We start from the raw sequence: 20,739 nt of genomic DNA on the forward strand, positions 1-20,739 counted from the left end.
TCAAGGTAAGAGGGAGGGAACATTTTTTACAACTAATCTTCCCCTACATCTGCCGGCTGGCGTCTCACCTTACAAAAATGGTGACGCCGCTTGTAAAATGGCCGGTTTTAAAGACCCCTGCCCGTCAGCCTAAAATCTCGACCAAAAAGCCTCCCTCTCGGTCGCCCGCCCCCGCCAAGCCCCAATCGGTAGGAATGGCAATCGTTTACTCCGGGAACCAGTAGCTGGGGATGGCGGCAGAAAGGAGTTCAGCTATAAAGGAGGAGTGTTGTCAGTAAGTAATCATGCACATTTTTTGTACAAACTCTGCTGCTAGAGACATTGGTAACTAAGAAAGATATGACAGCAAAGCTGTTTTGGCCTATTAAATTGGCCACAGACTGCATTTTAATCTAGCTCGGGGCTAATGCAGAGATCTGTGTTTATTCAGCAAGTTTCATGGTAACTGGTTAAATAACTCCAGCGGTTCATGCATTGCATTTGCTGGAGAGATCTTTTTGCTCTCTCTGCCCACATGTTTGAATTCTAAAATAGCAGTACCTGCTGAAGGGCATAGCTTGTAAGGTTAGGATGTATTTGTATGTTATGTAAGAAATCCCAACGGCGTAATGATTTTGTTGCAGAGATGCTTAGTTATTTTCAGCTCACAAGTTTCAATCCTGGTAAAACAGCTTAGTCTAACCAGCATTGGCATAGTCAATAAGTCTTGCCTATGGTTTGGCCAATATGTTAGCCCTGTTGTACACTAGTGTGGCTGCTATTCATTATGGCTAAAACCTATTGCTGTAAAGGAGCCTAGAGTGAAGTGTTTTAAAGTTGAGTGGATTGTAGTATTATGGAGTAGAGTTGAGTCAAGTGGTAATGGTGTGTTATGGAGTGGCGTGTAGTGTTGTGCAGTGTAATGTTAGTTTAAGTAGATATTCTGATATACCACCATATTCACTTACATTTATTCAGCTAATGCCACACTGATGCCCTTTTCTTATACTAATACTTACTTCAGATGCTTTACACTGATAAACTTACTCTGCAGTGTACTGTAGGGAGTATAATGTTGTTTTGTGAAACTATACTCTCACAGGCCCGCCACACTTTACAAAGATTAACAGTGTAAATTTCAGGGCCTGTTGGCAAAAAAATAAAGAAACTAAAGTAACATTTTGTATTTCATCCAAAGTGCTCAAAATTGACCCTGCCTCGAGCACGGAGTTGCCACATTTGGCAACTTTGGACATATCTTTGGCAGAAGGTGGGCAGAAGGTGAGTCACTGCTGCTCTCAGTACCTTAAAAGGAAAATGTGTGGCAGGTGTAAGTAGGTCTTATCTCTGAGAGAGGTGTTAGCTGGGTTGTATTGTAATGTGGTTGGGTAGGATATGGAATGCAAGAAACAAAAAACAAAATAATCAACAGAAAGTACATGTCATCCTTCCAGTTAACCACTTGTGTAGCATTAGACACCCATAAGTACATATAGTAGCAACGTCTTCTAAACAACAGATATATTTTATGTAACTGCTCAATTTGAATATTGTCCAAGGAAAGGGGCTGTAAGAGGGAGTTGAATGTCCAGTTAAAGACATGTTTTTCTGTTCAAGAGAATGAAGGAAAGACGCACCATGAGATGGTGAGTGCGGCAAGAGTTACTAAAAATGTGTGGTCATGTGTTCCTTTGGGGCCCTTTGGAAAGCTTGACTGGTCATCTTCCAGTTGCTTACTACCTTACTTGGTTGTTAATTTGGCACTAATGAGGTAAAATAATTCCCCTGAAGGTGTAAACCCATTGAAGACAACTGGTTTGTGGGGCAACCACAAATGGCCAAAAGAAAACACCAGAAAAAACTTTATTACAAGGGAAAGGGCAGTGCCCGAAGGACAAAATGTGATTTTCTTTGAGGTCTTGAAATCATTGCATAATATGGAATGCAAAAAACGAAATAATAAACAGAAAGTCCTGGTAAGCCTTCCAATTCTGCGTGCATTTATGCCTGTTACAAGCAATGTTTGTGGTAGTATCAATGAAATCAACCTTAGAAAGTTTGCCACTGGACCAAAAAGCCCACAAACCTTTAAAAAAAACAGCCCACACACTGACCTATCAGACGAGCCCCTCGGGCACTGTGTGATTGCCGTATGGCCACTCCGACCCTGGAAGATGTACCATCTGTAGTGTAAGAGGGTGAGGGTGCGTTCTTATGTTTAGTTGAATTTGTCAGTTTCAACATGTTGTGTGATACTTTTCTGTGGACCACCATGATGTATTCCACATCACTTGAGCATCTTCTAGGATAGTAGACAGGCCATGCATATGTATGTCTTTCAAAGGAGGGTGTGGTAGGAGCACTCTTATGTGCCAATAATGGCCAATTAATGTATTTTTGTGTTATTAATATAGATAAATGCCAAGAGCCTGATTTTTTCTGTGTTGTGTTAGGACATTGTGTTCTTTTTAGGTCTCGGCGTCAACGCGCGGAAGCGCGTCTCCGCCGAGATCTTTTGTCAGCGACTATCATTCCCAGGAGACAGTCCTGGCCACGCGCATCCTTCCAGGCGATTTGTAACTGGAACGCGCGCTGTGGCCAGGCGCTGTCTCCTGGGAAGCGCAAGCACCACACACGCATGCGCATACACACACACACGCGCCCATGCACGCACGCACATACATACATACAGAGACACCACCCCTGACTCATACACACACGCGCGCACACACACAAGTGCACCGAGGCCCCCCCTCCCCCGCCGTCACGTCGCACACATACATACACACACACACGAGCATACACACACACAAGTGCACCAATCGCGCTTCAGCCTTTTGGAACTTACCTTACCTCAGCACGCGGCGCCCAACCTCCTGCTGGCGCGGCCCCGGGGCTCTACACCGCTCACAGGAGCCCCGGGCCGCGAGACGCTACGACTCCGCCTGCCTCCTCTTCCGGTGTGAACGTGGCCCCGCCCCCGTCACAGGCGACCGTGCCTGACTTCCGGGGCGGCCGCGAGTTCAATGAAATCGTGAGGGGTGACATTAACTGATGCGCCATCTTCCAACTCGGACACTCTATGCTCCGCCTCTCTAAAACGTTCCTGTGCTGGTCGAGTTTCGCCACCACCGACTCTAGCCTGCTGTTCATGGCGTCCATTTTAGTGTTGATTGAGGAAAGGCTTTGCCGCATCCCTACAAGAAGCTCTTTCCACCCCTCATCTCTTGTCTCCGGAGGGTCCTCATCTACACGTTCCCTCGAGCTGGAGCTGGGCGTTTTGCAGGTGTCAAACGATAATTTTGCTTGTTTAGGTTCCGTTCTTCCCATGGCTGTGTGGTAGTGGCGCCTTTTGTGACGTGTGAATCAGTGGTGTCTGTGGTCAGGGATTTGCACAGGTTTTCCAAAGCCTGCGCTCTCAAACGCCTTGCAGAACAACCAGTAGTTTATGTCCAGCAAATGTCCCCGGGGGGGGGGGGGGGTGCTACCAGCGGCAGGACCCTTCGCGTAGCTATCTCTCCAGCAATTAACCGTGTTGTTCATACACGGACAGGAATGTGGGGGCCTGTATCCCCAACAGAGGAGTTTGCGTCTCTTACAGTTGTGAGATTGCTGTTGGTGTCCTATGCGGACACGAGGACGTAATTTGAGGCACACCACTAAGTAGTCTCTGTCGCCAATAGGGAGCCACTGCCCTTCGCGCTGTCCGCTTCACTCGTGGCACTATGCCGCCCGTGGTAGTGGCTCTAGTGGCAACTAACATACAACTCCCTTGCCGGTAATTGGAACAGATAGGAAAGCTGCGCTGCTAATGTCCGGTCCCAGGGGCCTGTAGCAGGTCCTTATTTCGTGCCACCACTCGCCATGCCCAACCCACTCGCGGTAGCTTGCCTCGCTTTATGGCTCTCTCCACACGCCTAGCGGCCGCCACTTCTCACCTCCTTTGCAGAGTAGGCCTCAGCTAGCTTCGTGCTCCATCTACCAGTTCGGGCCGAATTTGCAATCGGCACCCTGGGCAGTTCTTTCAGGGCTTGCGGGTAGGTCTCTGTGCCCCACGGGGGATGGGGGGGAGAAACACCAACCTCAGCGAGCAGCTCCGACTTCACCCGATGGGCACACCAGGCCGCAGGTTGCCTCGTGGCACGGCCTACACCTCCTCGGGCTCGCGTGATGTTCCCAGGCGGGCGCTCCAGTCAATCCTCCCCTCACCTCGCCACCAGACTCCGCTGCTCGTCGCTTCCCTCCGCTATCTTTGATCGGCGTCAATGTCGGGGGACAGATGCAGCCTAGTATCCTGCTTCGATCGGTGATGTCGGGGGTCCAAGTTTTGCTGCCGGGATGGGGTTTATGATGCGTGTTTCTCGGAGTACAGCGGGAGCCTCACTACAGTGCGGCCATCACCTAGCGCCCCTCACTTCACGGAAGGTTGAAAGATGACACTTAGTATCACCGGTTCGTGCAACAGAAAGAGAAAAGACCATAGAAATCACTTAATTCGGTAGGTGAAAGTGATACACACCATGCCGATTTATCAGCCAACAGTGTCTATAAGTTTACGCTGTGTGCTGTCTGAGAGGGAGTACAAACTTCCACAGAGACCAAGCAGAGTGGTGAGTGCAGAGTGGTGAGTGGTGCAGAGTGGTGAGTGGTGCAGAGTGGTGAGTGGTGCAGAGTGGTGAGTGGTGCAGAGTGGTGAGTGGTGCAGAGTGGTGAGGAGTGCAGAGTGGTGGTGAGTGCAGAGTGGTGGTGAGTGCAGAGTGGTGGTGAGTGCAGAGTGGTGGTGAGTGCAGAGTGGTGGTGAGTGCAGAGTGGTGGTGAGGGCAGAGTGGTGGTGAGTGCAGAGTGGTGGTGAGGGCAGAGTGGTGGTGAGGGCAGAGTGGTGGTGAGGGCAGAGTGGTGGTGAGGGCAGAGTGGTGGTGAGGGCAGAGTGGTGGTGAGGGCAGAGTGCAGAGTGGTGGTGAGGGCAGAGTGCAGAGTGGTGGTGAGTGCAGAGTGGTGGTGAGTGCAGAGTGGTGAGTGGTGAGTGCAGAGTGGTGAGTGGTGAGTGCAGAGTGGTGAGTGGTGAGTGCAGAGTGGTGAGTGGTGAGTGCAGAGTGGTGGTGAGTGCAGAGTGGTGAGTGCAGAGTGGTGAGGGCAGAGTTTTATTTTTGATTTAAAGAAAAAAAATGTCATGAGCAATGCCAATAGCTCTACCTTTAATGATGCCGAGACCATTGCATTGCAAATGCTTGTTCTCTTGATGTGTGGGGTTCCAATAGCGTGGACCAGGCTTCATGGGCGCTGGAGTACATCACAGGAAATTGGCAATTTCGAACTGAGATACTGGCAGCACGCAGATGAATTGCTTCCCTGGTGGAGAGTGATGCAGGAAGCACAGCGATACTAGTCTTTATTATATATAGCCAGGGCCACATGGTGTGTGTAGATATGCACAAGCAGGTAATCCATCACCCCTAAAGGGAGCCTAGTCTGTCTCTTGTAGTTAAACATTACAGGAACGTAACTGAGCATAACCAGGACTGTTTTTTATCAAACTATCCATGCATCAGGTTTGGTCTCCATATTAAACAACAGGACCAGTTTAGAAATCACTGGCAGGTGTTTGCTCAGCTTGTTCATTATATGTGCACATGTGTGCTGTGGAACAGTTTTACATTCATCCTTGAACCACGGCACATTGAAGGGCAATTGCGAACAGATGGGCAGTGTGTATTGGAGATTCTTGAAAATGAATGGCTCAGAGCGTGGGGCAACTACTTTGCCACATATTTGAATGTGCCTCGCTTTCTGGAATGTTCCAAAGCTGGCTTCAGCATAGGGAGATTAACCAATGCAGAATCAGCATACATGCTGCCCAGATCACATTAGAGCAAGCTTCCCAGCAGTCATATTTACCATGCATGCATGCATACATACAGTATAGTGAGGTATGTGTAGCTCTTGAGTACCACGAGAATGAGCCAATTTGACATTCTTCCCAGACATGAAGTACATTTGACAGTTTGCAGTGGCCACAGCGGACTCTTTCCTCATTTCTTGTGCACTTGGAGAAAAAATAAGCTGGTAGTTTAAAATCGCTTGTGCTTCCTGTTTCTAGCAGAGGGTGTAGAGCTGCTCAGACATTGTTCCGGGGTCTTTAGTTTAGTGCGGTCATGCAAATCATATTTACGCTCAGAAGTTATAGCGGTCGGTGAACCAGCGCACAAATTCTGCTTCTGTGGTTTCTGCTGTATATTCTTACTCCAATTTTATTTTAGAAATGAATGGTCTCCCCTCCTTTTCAGGTTGGGGCTTAGTTTGTTGCTGAGTTTGAGTAAAAGGTTTAACTCCCAAATATTTTGATCTAAGGATTTATATGCCTTGGCTATAAGTTTCAGCAATTCCTGTGGGTTATCCACATTAGGAACCGACTCTAAGAACTGACTCACCTGTAAGCTTACTGTTTCCCATTTTAGATTTGCTAGGATCATATCAGAAACGACAGGGAATGCCCCCACCACTCTCATACCCAACTCTAGCAATGGGGCGAGACGGACCGATGTAACAGGGTGAGGAAGGGCGCCATTAAACCAAATAGTGTGTTGCCATGCCGACAACAGAACTTCAAGCAAATTATAGGGACGATACCTCGCAGGGCCTACACCTAGCACATACTCATGAAAGAATTAATCATTACCGTCCACAGCCGGAACTTTAACCCAGGTGTAAAAAACCTCGAAGCGGTAGGCGGCATTTGCCTCTACAACAAAAATAAAGTCCGCCCCCGTAATGGGCACTCCGTGTTGGGTCAAATGTGCTCTAACAGCTGCACGGTTCGGTGCTGTAATATTAACAGCCATGACTAATATAGCAAGCCAAAAGGTAGGACAAAGCCGGGTTGTAATTAGAACCTTTTAAAATTCAAGCTTGAAAAACCTATAGATCTAAAAAATAGGAGGTTTGTCCCTCGCACCACGGACGTCTTTGATACTGGTGGGAGGGTATTGTGGACAAACACACGCGCTACTTAGGGGTCTCGGGAAGAAGTACCAGGCCAAACGTTGGTGGCGCCGGCTGTGTATCGTAATCAAGATTTTCTCAGGCACATGAGATACCTTTATGTTGTATGCCACAGCCACAAGCTCAATATGCCAACAAACGTGAGGCCAAAGCTGCTGTTAACGAAATACTAAAACAATTTGAATATCGGGGTGTGATTGAACCCTGTGTTTCAGCAATGAATAATTCTCTTTTACCGTTCGTGAAACCGGATGGCTCCTTTCGTATAGTATTGGATTACAGGAATTTGAATAGTCATGGGCGTGCATTTGCACTACAAAACGTGCACAGCTCTGCTTTGGTCAATAACATTGTACGCAAAAGATATAAGACGACCCTAGATATTTCCAGTGGTTTTTACAGTCACACTCTGGCTCCAGAGAACCGTGACTGGAACGCATTCACTGGAATCAGCAGTCAAAAAATATTTTCACGCTTGCCTAAGGGGTATAAGAACAGTCCAGGGGCTTTTGCAGCGCGTGTGGTCTCACTTTTACACAATTTAGACCCAAATGCTTTCTCTTATGTGAATGACATATATTTAACGGATGATGAGTTGATTCCACATCTAGTCCATGTTGATCGCATCATGTCTTTTGCCGACCTAGGGTGCAAATTTAATTTTGCAAAATCACACATTGCCTGTTTGACAGTCATATTTTTGGGTTTACAAACTCAACAATGAAGGTAGAGGCTTGGCCCCTCATTTCTCGGAGAAATGTGCTCAATTGCAGCCTCCTCCTACTCTGAAAATGTTACAATCTTTACTGGGCTTCTTGAATTTTGGTTGTACTTATATACCTGATTATGTCCAGCATATCAAACCAATCCATGCTTTGATACAACCAACCTTTAGTTCTGCCAGCTGGCTTCCGGGAACATACGAAGATTCTTCGATCTTTGCAAGCAGATATGCTTGCAGCAAATTTCCTGTTAACACTTGACAATACTACAAATTTAGTCATCTGAATCGTTCCAGGTACAGTGGGTTTCACATAAATGAAGGGGATACAGTCCCCATTGCTTACTAATCACACTTGTAGACTTCAGCCGAGATGCGTTTTTCTCCAACTGAATAAATCCTTACTGCTGTAAAGATAGCGATTCTAAAAGAGCGCTCTCTTGCACAAGGTAGGTCGTAGGCTCAAAGCATGCCAATTTGGGCGCCTTCGCGATAGTCCCAGGTACAGTGGTTGACGTCAAGTTTAAATCTTCTGTATTACGCTCACTGTCTTTAGGAAACTGTACAGCTCAATTGGCTGAGCTGCGTGCTTTGGTGTTGACTCCAGAATTTGCTGATCCAACAAGCTGCAGTCTTATAGTGTGCAATTCCTTTTATTGTGTGCAATCATGCAATGACAATTTGTTCTTGTCATGGAATGATTTTCGCTACACCAAATATAGCACAATTAAGCATAAAACGGTTTGGGTCCAAGTGGCGGCGCTCAAGGAAAGCCTGCCACTCACACATGTTATAAATACTCTTGGTCATCAGCGTGTGGGAGCACATGCTGTAGGCAATTCATTGGCTGATGAAGCAGCCAACTCTGCAGTTGCCACATGCTCAGTAGCAGCAATTACAAGGTCAATGGCAAAAATTGATAATGACATCCTGGCCGCCATAGCGGCTACTAAGGATGGGAGGAGGTTCTTTCAAGTATTCCCGTCCAAATATTCTTATCGTTTGTCCCCAGAACAAGTTCCAATAGTTACTGTCCCGTCCGTTGGGGATCTGCTGATTCCTAATGAGAACCGCAAACTTCCTTTGAAAATAGCAGCGCATGAGGGCATGGGTTCAGCACATGCTGGGGTTTCTGCAGCAGCGTTACTGGTGGCGTGGCTTGTACCTGTCATGACTTGCTTCCTGCATTCTCGTGTCCACCTCCAAGGGGCTGAACGGTGGGACTCTCCTGTGTTCTAATAAGCTTCCCGACCCTCCCCTTCATGTACATTCTGACTTCCAGCCATTTGGACACTATTTGGAAATTGACATCCATTACCAACCCATGCCGGGTTTTGTGGAGGCCATCCTGCTCATGCTTGAAACTCCATTACCTAGAACTCCCTGCTCACTGCTTCGTCTCCACCCCTACAGGCCAAGAATGGGTGGAGAAATTGAGCTCACCTGTGGCTGGCTGCTGCTAGCGTGCTCACACCTGATGCATGTGTTTGCTGTGAGCTCTTTTAAGCCCCAGCTCCCTTCAGTCCAGGTTTGATCATTGTAGTTGTGTACTGGTGAGACTGACCCTTGTTTCCAGTGTTTCCTGAGCTTTAGTTATTCCTTGTTCCTGAACTGCAGCAGTTTCCCTTCTTCAAGAACTAGCACTGCCTGCAGTGCTACCTTTACTTCTGAGCCTTAGCATTGCTTGTCTTGACCTGCTGCTGTTTTCTTTGTTCATGAATTAGCATTGCCTGCAGTGCTACCTTGACTCCTGAGCCTTAGTATACCTTGTTCCTGAGCTGCAGTAGTTTTCCTTGTTCCTGAATTAGCACTCAAACACTATAGGAGCTCAGAGGGAATACGGAAAGGGTCGCCCTCCACTCACAATCAACAATACAAAATAAGACCCAGTCCAATGGCGAACTCATATATCAGTGACTCAAGGGGGGTCCAACAAGTCCTACTCCCCACTACTCTCCTATCCACATTATAATGAGGTAATGCACTGTACTCCGCCGTGTTTAAAATACCTGTTCTCCAAGGCAACACAACAGAACAACCACTCAGTGACCCAAATTGTAATGGTTCACAATAGTCCACACTCAACATTGGACCTTACTCTAAATAGAGGAAAAAATGTGCGAGAAGCAAATGACCCCTCACGGAAACAGCACCATCGGGGTAACTGGTATGCAATTTCCAGACAGGCCCCTGTCTCATCATCGGTGGTCACCTGCTTCTCGAAGAAAAATAAGATGAAAGGAAAGAAGTGTCCAAAACAAACAACATATAAAGTGACAAAGTGAAGTGCAGAAAAATCTGCTAGTGACAAACACACACAAAAATAATTGAGTGCCTAAAAACACACACAGTCCACCAATCCCTTAGCCAATTTTATTCGTAGGGTGGTGATCGCGTGCTGTTGATTATCGTGACAAGCTCGGAAGACGCCTTTCCTCAGACGGCTGAGGAAAGGCGTCTTCCGAGCTTGTCACGATAAAATATTTTTATCAAGAAACAAGGGGCACACTTACGTTAGAAGTACCTAGTGACCTTGTTGACACCGGAGCGGCGGGTATGCATAGCTTTGCTGCTCCCGGCACGTTACAGAGCTAGTGTCCATAAAGAGTGAAGTGGCAGCACTTGAGTGCAGCCCTGATAAAACTGCTCTACGCAATACAGCAGTGAAACATGTCGGCACTGTAGGTAATGGTATGCATGACTAGCTACCAGCCTTTTTAATAATCAACAGCACGCGATCACCACCCTACGAATAAAATTGGCTAAGGGATTGGTGGACTGTGTGTTTTTAGGCACTCAATTATTTTTGTGTGTGTTTGTCACTAGCAGATTTTTCTGCACTTCACTTTGTCACTTTATATGTTGTTTGTTTTGGACACTTCTTTCCTTTCATCTTATTTTTCTTCGAGAAGCAGGTGACCACCGATGATGAGACAGGGGCCTGTCTGGAAATTGCATACCAGTTACCCCGATGGTGGTGTTTCCGTGAGGGGTCATTTGCTTCTCGCACATTTTTTCCTCTATTTAGAGTAAGGTCCAATGTTGAGTGTGGACTATTGTGAACCATTACAATTTGGGTCACTCTGAGTGGTTGTTCTGTTGTGTTGCCTTGGAGAACAGGTATTTTAAACACGGCGGAGTACAGTGCATTACCTCATTATAATGTGGATAGGAGAGTAGTGGGGAGTAGGACTTGTTGGACCCCCCTTGAGTCACTGATATATGAGTTCGCCATTGGACTGGGTCTTATTTTGTATTCCTGAATTAGCACTGCCTGCAATGCTACCTTGGCCTTTGAGCTTTTTTTTTAAATTCTTGACTTGCCCCAGCACAGCCTTCAGTGCTACTTTGTTTTCTTGATGCCTGGTCCAGCACTATTCTAGCATACCCTTGTAGCCTCCCCTTCTGTATATCCTTTTCCTGTCCCTGCTTTTCTTCCCATCACCTTGGTTCCAGTTCCTTTTTTACTGTCTTGCTGCTATTCCTGCTGCTTTGCTTTGATTACCTTGTATGTTTGTTACTTGTTTTCTGCCAAGTGTGCCCTGTGAATGCCTTCCTTTCCTGTTAACAATAGTAACAAAACAGAGCCACCCAATATTCCCCCGGGGACTGGGTATCGTTAATAACAAACGCAAAATGCCCCCAAAGGGCACACTCATATAACACTTCAGATATTTTTTGTGTCACTTACATGAACACTTATTTGAAATAATCATAGGGACTAAATGACAATCGCAATCAGGGAACTAGCGGCGCTTAGTCCCGAGACACCCGATTCAAGTTCGGGTGTTTCGGGACTAAGCGCCGCTAGTTCTCGCCACTTAAAAGCTGCAGTGTAATGTAGCATAACATGTCCAGTCTGGCTTGTTTCTCCACATGATGATTAGGTCTGATTTGCAATACACATGTTTTTGTGCAACTGTTCTGTCCTGAAGATGGTCCCAAGGATCTACTAGACCAGCGGGGGACCGAAACGTCGACGCCTAACACTATTTTTGCATAAATACTCAATGAGTTTTTTGATTCTAACTTAACAACATATTGTGTTTTATTCACACTTATATGGGGAAATTGTATGTCCATATTTGATGCGAAAAGTGTTTTGCTTACTACCACCAAATGTCACATGACTAGATTGGTAGTTTTTGTTGCCAGACGTTGATTCATTTTTGTAAAATGCTACAGAGAGTATAAAGATTAAAATTGACTATTTTTGATAAATTGTGATTGTCATTTAGTCCCTATGATTATTTCAAATAAGTGTTCATGTAAGTGACACAAAAAATATCTGAAGTGTTATATGAGTGTGTCCTTTGGGGGCATTTTACGTTTGTTATTTCCTTTCCTGTTAGGCACTCCTCCTTGCTAGCTCCTTGTCTGTTTGTGCCTGTTTTTAGTTCTACCCTATTGCTGTTACTTCCTTGCTTATTCCTGTTTGATTGCCAGGATCCGTGGGCCCAGCGGATAACCTAGGTGGTGTTTCTTGTTCACTCTTAGTATTGTCTTTGAGTTACATTTATAACATCACCATAGGTATCAGCTCCACAGACCCTGCCTTTGCATGCATATCCTATCTGTGGGTATTTGCAGTCAGTATCTGTAACAGCAATTGTGGGTGAGGAACTTACTGAGCTTCAGTCTTACTGCATGGAGCTCCCGAGTGCTTTACCACACATTCCCTTTATTGTTAATGTTGTTTTACATAATTGTATTGCACATCCGTTCTCAGTATACTGATTCTGAAGGCTGAACTGCCTCATGAGTGCCTGTCCTTTCTAAGTCTTAGCTATCTTGTTCCTTTGTGCAGACTTCCCCTTTGGTTCCCTCTTCTTCTCTGACTTCCTGTGTGATCCTGGGCAGTGCAGTACTCCCTTTTCTGCTTCATTTTCTACCCAGTCATCAGTCTTTGCCCAAGTCCCTGATTGTGTTCCAAACAGTCCCGGACAGAATGACCAACCTACATTCCCAGGGTCACTTGTGAGGTTTCTTTGCGTTCAGTTCGCTATTATTTTTCTCTTACATTTCTGTTTGAACATTTTGAAGGTGTGTCATAATGAGAGGTATAAGAAAGAAACACAGTAGTGCATCGTTTAAGTTTGTGCAGGGCAGTTCACCAGTGCCCACCAATGAGAGGTTTTTAGTGTCTGCTTTACAATTTGAGAATGTGTGGAAACGTGTAATATTTTATGTTGGCATAAGCGACAGCCATTTTGGCTGTGGCATCCATTTCGCTTCTTCGTAATTCTTTCGTCCTCTGCTGTTCACCTTTTCACCCTGCTTGTGTCATCAACTTTACTTGACCTCTTTCGACATGGCTAAGCAATGTACGTGCTGGGGGGATTGTAGCTGCCAGTGCACCTGGTCTTAGAGGCTATCTATTGACCCTTTACTGCTGTCATAAACATTCTTGCTCCCCCTCCTTATTTGCTTACCAAGTGGTCATCCACCTGCCCTTGTTGGCTTATAGTTATTTCTGTGTCTAAACGTCCTCTTTCCATTTCTGTCCACATGCTTGTATTGCAACAAAATTTGTATATAAGGACGATGGTTTGTGAATTTAGTGTACTTCCTCCAACAACACTTGAGGGTGTTGTTCGGACGCAGTCCTGCTCATGAGCATTTAATAAACTTGGTTTGTTTTACTCCACTCCAGTGCTGTTCTCTCTTTTGCTAGTCTTTGGACCCGTGGACGAGAGGGTGACACTGCACCAGTGTGCCCTCACGGGGGTACATTTCCACAAATGTTCACCCTAGTCCTGAAACAATGAATCCTCTTATGAGAAATTGACATTTTCATTCTGAATATTTTACTCATTGGGTCTCAAACACCTCTTTGCCAGATCCTGATTTCATCTTCTGTTCTGATGCAGATTCAATGCCTGTCTCAGCATTGCAAAAGGAGAATGATACCATACTCAGTTTGCTGAAGAAGAATTCTGATTCTAGCATGTTTGCTGTAAGTGGTTGTAAAATACAATATTCAACCACACAACCAAAGAAAGAGCAAATGTATTTAATAAACTCTGTTCACCAGTCAAATAATGTTAGCCAGTCTTGTAGTCCAGTAAAGATCACAGTCCCGAATACTAAAGGGACCTTCTTAAATACCATATTCTAAGTAAACAATAATCAGTTTACACAGGCGGCTAATAGCCAGTTTGAACAAAATCCAAGTTGTAACTGTTGTTTGTTGCGAAGGTGCCAGGTCTACCACTGTCCTCTTAGAGGAAGATCTGCCGTCTTCACAGGATATAATTACATCTAAGATTCTTGAATTACGACGAGCGAATAAAATGTTTTAAACTCTGTTAAAAAACTACAACCCAGAGTTCAAGCGGCAATCTAACACCCCTGTACAAGATCACTTTTCCACCTCTATGTTAGCATGGAGAATGAAGCCTTGCACTCTCTTTTGTTTTCCCTTGAGGGCTGGTCCAGCGATTTTGTGAATAATACTGTGGCTGATCATGTAGATTCCACTCAGAAAAGCCATAGTACCTTGTCTCACAGTGCAGTTAATCAAAGTATGTGTTTGAAGTCAGAAGTTTCTAACTCATCTGGTGTTTTGTCTTCTAGTGTTAGATCACATCTATGCACTACTTCTGAGATGTGTCCCTTCACTTTTAAGAAACCCCAATGCTAGGCAATACACAAAACATCTCCTTGCTTTCTTTTCCTGATAGTGAAGTCAGTTCTATCTCAGAGTTAACCCGCAAGCAGGCCATACTGACAAAACCTGAACTTGTGACCCTTATAATCCCTGATGTGAAAATATCCTGTGATTCAGACCACACTTGATTTAACTGCTGCAACTGAAGTCAGCCTCCTAATTGAGAAGGAACAAAATCCTGACCCCTTGTTTGCTCTCGCGCTTTCAAGTACACCACATATTGAGAAGTTGGGAAATTATACTCTATGCTCTCGTACATCTGTAACACCTTGTAATACAGAGGAAATTGAAAACATTTCCAAAGACCAAGTAATTTCTGACCTGTTTCCTTTGACTAAGATATATGAACTGTCAAATGTTAAAGGGAGTCAGGTCATCAGAGACTCTAAGCTAAGCAGTAGTCTTAGCCACCCTGAAGAAATTATTTCAATGTGTTTTAATGAGCCAAGGAATTGAAGATTTTAGTATTGACAACAGGGAATCTACTGTTCACGGGCTATCGCCATTCCCAGAATTTAAAGTTTGTCATCCTTGTGCCTCTCTGCCATCAGCTTGTCTTCTTGCAGAGTATCCAGAATCCTCAGTCGGCCTGCTACTTTCAGAGACCTCAGCCTGCCTAGTGCTTCAGAGTCCTCAGCCGGCCTGCTGCCTTCTGAACGTCAGCCTGCCTGCCATCTGAGCCAGAGTCTGCAGCCTGCCTGCCATCTGAGCCCGAGCCTGCAGCCTTCCAGCCATCTGAGCCCGAGCCTGCAGTTTGCCTGCCATCTGAGCCTGAGCCTGCAGCCTGCCTGCCATCTGGGCCTGAGCCTGCAGCCTGCCTGCCATCTGGGCCTGAGCCTGCAGCCTGCCTGCCATCTGAGCCCGAGCCTGTAGCCAGACTGTCATTAGTACTGGAGTCTCCAGACTGTCTGACTTACGAACCAGAGCTTCCAGCCTTTTTGACTTCCGTACCAGAGATTGATTCCAGCCTGTCTGACTTCCGAACCAGAGCCTCCAGCCTGTCTGACTTCCGAGCCAGAGCCTCCAGCCTGTCTGACTTCTGAGCCAGAGCTTCCAGGCTGCCTGACTTCTGAGCCAGAGCTTCCAGGCTGCCTGACTTCTGAGCCAGAGCTTCCAGGCTGCCTGACTTCTGAGCCAGAGCTTCCAGGCTGCCTGACTTCTGAGCCAGAGCTTCCAGGCTGCCTGACTTCTGAACCAGAGCATCCAGGCTGCCTGCCTTCCGAACCAGAGCTCCCAGGCTGCCTGCCTTCCGAAACCAGAGCTCCCAGGCTGCCTGCCTTCCGAAACCAGAGCTCCCAGGCTGCCTGCCTTCCGAAACCAGAGCTCCCAGGCTGCCTGCCTTCCGAAACCAGAGCTCCCAGGCTGCCTGCCTTCTGAACCAGAGCTCCCAGGCTGCCTGCCTTCTGAACCAGAGCTCCCAGGCTGCCTGCCTTCCGAAACCAGAGCTCCCAGGCTGCCTGCCTTCTGAACCAGAGCTCCCAGGCTGCCTGCCTTCTGAACCAGAGCATCCAGGCTACCTGCCTTCTGAACCAGATCTTTCAGGCTGCCTGCCTTCGGAACCAGAGCTTCCAGGCTTCCAGCCTTTAGAGTTCTCAGTACATATATTTTCAGTCTCTGAATCTCCAGCATCAGAGACAAAACTCTCAATATATAATCCTCCAGGGCCTGGATCTTCGGCATATCTGCTTCCAAAGTCTCTTGCATGCGAGTCTTCTGTATGTTTTCCTCCAAGGCCAGAACTTCAGGTCTGCTTCTTGTGGACTCCTTTGTCTTTAGCCAGTTTGCCTTTGACCTCTGTGCCTCCTGCCAATCCGTTATCTGCTTTTGAAGCTATATTTAATCTTCCTTCATTTTCAGAGTGCTACTGCAGCCTGTCATCAAAAAAACATGAAGCACATTTGATTCAGTCTCCTAAGCCCCCGTTACTGGATTTGGACTCTCCAGGTTCTGCCTTCAATACTGCTGTTAATTTACAGCCTATTATCCTACCCTTCAGAGCAACACAGTTTTCCTGCAGTCTTCTGGTATCTTGCTCTACATCTCTGATGGAAATTAACTTACTTCTTAGTAGCAAAGGCTTGGAATCCAGTTCCAGATTCCGGCAGCCCGTCTTTGGAGGGGGTGTACTGTTACGGCTTGCTCCCTGCGATTTCGTGTCCACCACCAGGGGGCTGAATGGTGGAACTCTCCAGTGTTCTCATAAGCTTCCAGACCCTCCCCATCACGTACAGACTGACTTTCAGCCATTAGGACACTGTTTGGGAATTAACATCCCTTACCAATCCATGCCGGGTTTTGTGGAAGCCATCCTGCTCATGCCTGAAACTCCATTACCTAGAATTCCTTGCTCACTGCTAAGTCTTTACCCCTGCAGGCCAGGAATGGGTGGATGAATTCAGCTCACCTGTGGCTGGCTGCTGCTAGCCTGCTCACACCTGATGCATGTGTTTACTGTAAGCTCTATTAAGCCCCAGCTCCCTTCAGTCCAGGGTTGGTCATTGTAGCTGTGTACTGGTGAGACCAACCCTTGTTTCCAATGTTTCCTGACCTTTTTATATCCTTGTTTCCAGTGTTTCCTGAGCTTTAGTTATTCCTTGATCCTGAACTGCAGCAGCTTCCCTTGCTCCTGAACTATGCAGTGCTACCTTGAATTCTGAACCTTAGCATTCCTTGTTCCCAACCTGCTGCTGTTTTCCTTGTTCATGAATTAGGATTGCTTGCAGTGCTACCTAGACTCCTGAGTCTTAGTATGCATTGTTCCTGAGCTGCAACAGTTTCCCCTGTTCCTGATTTAACACTGCCTGCAGTGCTACCTTGACTTTTGAGCTTTTGCTAAATTATCGTCTTGCTCCAGCACAGCCTTCAGTGCTACTTTATCTTGACTCCTAATCCAGCACTATTCTAGTATCCCTTGTAGCCTCCCCTTCTCTGTATACTTTTCCAGTCCCTGCTTTTCTTCCCATTACCTTGATTTCAGTTCTTAGTTTACTGTCTTGCTATTCTTGCTGTCTTGCTTCTATTACCTTGTATGTCTGTTGTTTTCTGCCAAGTGTGCCCTGTGAATTCCTTCTGTTCCTATTAAGCACTCCTCCTTGCTAGCTCGTCTATTGTGCCTGTATTTTGTTCTACCCGATTGCTGTTACTGCCTTGCATGTTCCTGTTTGATCGCCAGGATCCGTGGGCCCAGCTGATAACCTAGGTGGTGTTTCTTGTTCACTGTGAGTATTGTCTTTGAGTTACATTTATAACATCACCATGGGTATCGGCTCCACAGACCCTGCCTTTGCATGCATATCCTATATGTGGCTGTTTGCAGTCAGTATCTAGTACAGCAGTTGTGGGTGAGAAACTAACTGAACTTCAGTCTTACTGTGTGGAGTTCCCGACTGCTTTACCCCACATTGCCTTTATTTTTAATGTTTTATAGATATGTGTATTGTACATCTGGCCTCTGTGTAGTGATTCTAAATGCTGAACTGCCTCATGGGCCCGATTCACAGAACTAACTTAAGACAAAATCCTAAACTTACTACCATTTTGGTATTCACAGAAGACAGTTGCTCATTTTGGTATTCACAGAAGGCACTTAATCATTGATGAGTAAGTGCCTTCTGGCGATACCAAAATGAGTGACTTACTCTTTTTGAGTAACTTACTCATTTTCAGTAACTTACTCATTTTGGTATTCACAGACGGCACTTACTCATTGATGAGTAGGTTCCTTCTGTGAATACCAAAATGAGTAAGTGCCTTCTGTGAATACCAAAATGGTAGTAAGTTTAGGATTTTGTCTTAAGTTAGTTCTGTGAACCGGGCCCCATGAGTGCCTGTCCTTTCTGAGTCTCACTCAGAGTGCACACCTCAGGAATGGGGGACACTCAGTGTTGTGAAAAATACCCCTCACACACCAACAGGCCCCTTGGTGTCATGCTTCATCATCGGGGTCTTCGCATCCCGCTAAAGGGATGCGGCGTGCTGCGACCAGCGACTACGCGGGAGCACTGTCAAGGTTGACTATGTGTGGTGTGTGTAGAGTGCAAGTGATGGGGTATTGAAGGATGTGAGTGAAGGGTGTGGTGAAAAATTAAAAAGTACCTGGCTAGTGGGTTCTATGAAAAAACTTTATTTGAGACCCCTAGCTGGTGCTGTTAAAAAGAAGTGCAAAGTGAGGTCAGTTGTCTTTATTATGGACACTACCTCTGGTGTTCGTCGACATGTTTCGGAACTGGTGTTCCTTCTTCAGGACGGGGGCACAACTTCCCAACCCTACTCACGTATTTTTATGGAAAAAATGTTTTCTCTTAAAGTAAAAAGAAAAGTGAAACTATTTACAGTGAAGGAATGAGGCTATAGTGTGCCTACAGCGGTTTTTGGTTCATGCAGTTGCATGTCCTAAAAAGAAAAAGAAAAGGCGAGTCAATTTGGTTGCCACGAGGGGCTGGCTCAGACAGGTGCAGTCACCTGGAGCCCCAAACGGTTAAATAAACCTGTAAAAAGAAAGACAGACATAACACACAACATAGATAACACACTGTAGTTTGTATTAGTTCTGTGAAACATACTCATTATGACTGTTTTGTCCTGCCTCATGAGCATATCCAGAACGTCAGGGTGGGTAGGTGGATTCGTAATCTGTGTGGGTAAAGAGTTGGTTTCAATATCCTTTACTCACTGTTTGGGTTGTGCTTTGTTGGTCTCTAATCATTTGTCTACAGAATACTCACAAAATCCGCCAGAATCGGCCTCCTTCTACCACCCTACGCTGCTCCGCTGGTAATGGCTAGCGTTCAGGGCCCTGTTATATATGGGCCTCGAGGTGCTGATTGATCGCTTTCTAATTCGTTGATTAACGGATGTGAGGCGCAGTCCAAATAAGGAGCGTCCGCCCGTGCGCCTATCATAATCATGGACCTATTCCCAGAGTAACATGTGTCACTCTGAGCATGTTAGATCCAGTAGTGACTATTGAGCCTGCTGGGCGCATGCGCATCGTTCGTTGACATGACCGCCAGTCGCTACTTTGGACGCATGCGTGTGTAGATAGTGTAGTTTATGCGAAATGCGCTATAGTTGATCACACTATTCTGATGGTTTATGCTCTAAGTACATAGCGATTTTGATAGTAGTTGAGAATAAATGAGGAAGAGTCAGTTTAAGTACCTTGGGTACACCTCAATACAATGATAATCAGGTAGAAGTGGGTTATTGGAGAGCTTGTGATGCAGTACTTAGGACAGTCCATGGGATGGATCAGTGAGTGTTCACCATAGCTTGGAAACAAAGACAACCCAGACATTAGCACAACCCAGACATTAGCACACCCCACAGGGAACACGTGCTCCTCAAAAAAGAATTACAGCCAAAATAGTTGCATACCCTTCAGGTGTTCTAGTTTGTACCAGACAGATGGCTCCATGGAATGTCATCATTTAAGCCTTCAGTGTGGGTGCCCAAACGGAAAACCCATCGTTGTTCTTTTTGGAACAGGCCAGTTTCGGATTGCAAATGTTCGATTATGGTCCAACGTAGATCATTGACACAATGTTGGTGTTCCAGGAAGTGAGACGCCATCTTAGTGGTTGTTTTTTTGCAGCGTATGTTGCTCTTATGTTCTCCTATTCTCACTTTCACAGGTCTGGTGGTCATGCCTATATACTCTAGGCCACATGGGCATGTTATCATGTAGACAACATTTCTCGTGTTGCAATTGGTAAATTGTCGTTGCTCCCATGAAGTACCGTTTCTTAAAGTTAAGACCTTGCTTTTTTGAGTTAGATGGCAACTACTGCAGTCTCCACAAGGGAAGTGTCCTTGGACTCCAATGGTGGTCTGTCTGCCAGTTGGATTCTGACGGGGTCTTGTATGTACCAGTATGTCTTTGATATTTCTGCCCCTGCGATGTGCATACATTGGTTTTTCGAAATCCAAGTTCCCGCAGTTCAGTATCCTCCAGTGTTTGTTTATCACTTTTGATACCTCGTTAGACATGGTTGTGTAGGTCGTGACACATATTGGTCTTTTGATCAATCCTTTGTCTTTTGGATTGTCTTCAAGGAGTGCGTCCCCGTGATTGTTCCTGGCCTGCTTCATGGCCCTCTCGATGGTTCACCAGGGAGACCGATCGTCTCTGGGATTGGTTCTATTCTGGAGCCCTTGTCGAAGTTTGCGGATGCATTTCTCCGCCCCTTGGTACAATCCACTAATACCTACTTGAAAGATACCAAGTCAGTCTTACAATTACTTGAAAACAAGGATTTTCACCCATCAAAACAGCTCCTACTAAGCCTCGACGTAGAGAGCTTATATACCAGCCTTCCTCATGAAGAGACACTGCAAATCATAGAGGAAGTACTCTTCAGCAACACATGGA

General features: G+C 46.0%; 1 protein-coding gene across 1 annotated transcript in view; it reads left to right on the plus strand.

Annotated features, from left to right (window-relative positions):
- Positions 1–20,739, plus strand: part of LOC147732881 (protein mono-ADP-ribosyltransferase PARP14-like) — a 1,341,877-nt gene that overhangs the window by 1,040 nt on the left and 1,320,098 nt on the right. The window lies entirely within an intron of this gene.

This window comes from Lissotriton vulgaris, chromosome 2_1, assembly GCF_964263255.1.
Source record: "Lissotriton vulgaris chromosome 2_1, aLisVul1.2, whole genome shotgun sequence".
In the NCBI taxonomy this organism is placed as follows: Eukaryota; Metazoa; Chordata; class Amphibia; order Caudata; family Salamandridae; genus Lissotriton; species Lissotriton vulgaris.